The sequence below is a fragment of the Nannospalax galili genome, unplaced genomic scaffold (genome assembly GCF_000622305.1).
Source record: "Nannospalax galili isolate Female #2095 unplaced genomic scaffold, S.galili_v1.0 scaffold498, whole genome shotgun sequence".
Lineage (NCBI taxonomy): Eukaryota > Metazoa > Chordata > Mammalia > Rodentia > Spalacidae > Nannospalax > Nannospalax galili.
Genome location: NW_008342032.1, coordinates 906,452 through 909,172, shown reverse-complemented (window position 1 = coordinate 909,172; position 2,721 = coordinate 906,452).

The window sequence follows — 2,721 nt, the reverse complement described above, 5'->3', positions numbered from 1 at the left end:
TATATATATGTATTTCTTGAGACAGGGTCTCTCTGTTTGCCTGAAACTCACTATGTAGACCAGGTTGGCCTTAGTCTTGCAAAGATCCACCTGCTCAAGTGCTGGATTAAAGAGTCGTGCCACCATAACTATAGAACAGTCAGTCACCTTCAATTCCAATGTGGCAAACCAATCAAGTTATGTTAAAATTTCTAAATAAAGATTTAAGTGCCTCTGGGGCCCCTTTCTGCTCCATGCTGGAATTTTTAGCTGGCTTAATATCCTTTAGGTCGTGTGTAGGTGATCATAGCTACTGTGAGCACATGTATACAACAATTATATCCTATCAGAGAACAGCATTTCAAAGCACCCTTCCCTAGCCTCTGGTTCTTACATTCTTTCTACTCTCTCCTTCATGATGGGTGGGGGTTGATACAGAGGCACTGTCCATGGCTGAGCACTCTTAGTTGTTTGCTGTCAGCACTTTGAACAGTTTTGAGTCTCTGCAACTACAAAAGAAGCTTCTCTGATGATTGTTGAGGACACCAGAAATCTATTGATTTATATATAAATATTTAGAAGGCAATTTGATAACATGGTCATCTATCAAAACCACATCAGTAGGTTCTCCTCTAGGTCCTATGAATTCTTTAGCCAGGGGTATTTGACTAGGTTTATAGTGCCAGTCATGAATTTTGTCCTGTAGAGCAGGACTCAAGCCAAATCAAGAGAGTGTTTGGATATCTCCATAAATATTCTTGCTACTATCGTATCAATGAATAGTTCTTACCCAGGTGGTATTGCAGCATGCAGGCATCAGCACTCAGAAAAACTATTGATGCCATTGGTCTCCTAGCAGCTTGCATTGTACCTTCCAGCACTATGAAAGCTAACCAGCAGAGACTATTTCCTAGTCATTTCAAAACTGATTTCTCTATGTCCTTCAGTCAAGGTACATATGTGTCTTCAGCAATAGGGTCTTACATTCTCATTAAGGTGGGCAACTGACAGCAATGATAGTATACTGTGTTGTTTTTGTGAGCCTCTGATACAATGTATACACACATAAAATTTTCAAAGAATAAATTTAAAAGTCACTAATCATCTTTCAAAAACTAGTTAAGGTTTTCAGTGATGAAATAATATGAGAGCAATCTCCATAAGCATATCAGCAGAAATATAAGCAAGTGACATAAAAGTAATGCACATAAAATAAAGCCTCAATTTTGAAATAAGTCTCTTTATTAGCTGAGGTATAATTGCTAGCACATTGCCTGAAGGAATACACTTATCAAAGAAAGTTATGGGATTTAGAAAAGATTCCTAATCCTAATAGCTGGCTCCTTTTAGACAAAAAAAAAAAAAAAAAAGATAAGAAGGCTTACTCTGATGGCTGACCAGGATGGCCAACTTGAAGTTAAAGGACATAGGAGATTATTAAGGGGCATTTGTATGTTTGTCTATATAGCATTTTAAGATAAGATTAACTAAGGGACAAAACCCACCCTCAGTGTCTGTCTTAATGTCTCTTGGTCTCAGATAAGAGAAAAAGAGAAAAACAGTTATTGCAGGAATTCTTTCTCTCTGCTCCTGGAAACCATGCAGTAAGCTGCCACACGACATCACAGCCTCAGGATGAACTGAAGCTTCTGAAACTAAGAATGGAAATAAACCTTTGCTCTCCTAAATTGATTTGCTTAGGTATTTGTTACAGGTATAAGGACTGATGAGAGAAGACACTGACACTGATAGGAAAGTCATTGCTGTATGTGATTCAGAAGTCTTTGGAAATGACTTGTTGGAGGAACTCAGAAAAGCTGGAACTCTGTTAGCAGAGATTAATGTAATGCGGATTCTTTGAGCAGGAAAGTGCCTTTCTTGGCTGGCTCTTGGTGGACTCAACTCAGGGATCAAGGATGCCAGATAGTCATGGTCACTGATGTCATCTCAAGCCAATGGCTTACAAGTTTATGATCTTAAGACCAAGAAAAATAAGGAAATGCACACAAGGAGTAGGTAGAGCAAACACGCAATAAGAAAAACGGAGAAAAAACTCCCAAGAGTGGAAGGGGCTATGAGAGAAGAATACCATCATGCTCCGCCAAGCAGTGGTCTTTTATGGTGAAAATTGTATTAATCTGTTTTGAGACTGATAATTTTTTAATGCACCGTATACCATGCCTGAAAAGAATCTACAAGTCTGATGCATGCTCCCTTGGCCCAAGTAGTTATTCATCTATTCAGGGGATGGGTCACTTGTGCTACTTGACTAGCTCATGAACCTGCTCATATTGCCTAAGGAAAACTAGTTTTTGTCTCAAATAAGTGATTCTAGTGGAAACTCAGAGACCATAATGTTTTTAGGAATGTAGAGAGTAAAATTGTGCTCATGAGGGACTGCGGATAGGCTCAGCAGTTAAGAGCACTTTATGTTCTTGCAGAGAACCCAGGTTATGTTCCCATCTTTAACATGACAGTTTCCTACAGTTTACAAATGTCTTTAACTCCAGTTCCAGAGTATCTGATACTCATTCTTGGCATCTGTGGGTACCCGGCATGCATGTGGTGCACATACAAACATGTAGGCAGAACACTCATACATATTAAAAAATAAATCTTTAAAACTATGTTCCTAAAGTTTCAGAGGAAGTCAATACACTATTGAAAAATGTATTAGAGATCATGTCTGTTTATATTCTAGCAAAGAACTGTGTACACTTTATGTGACCTAAGGTTTTATGT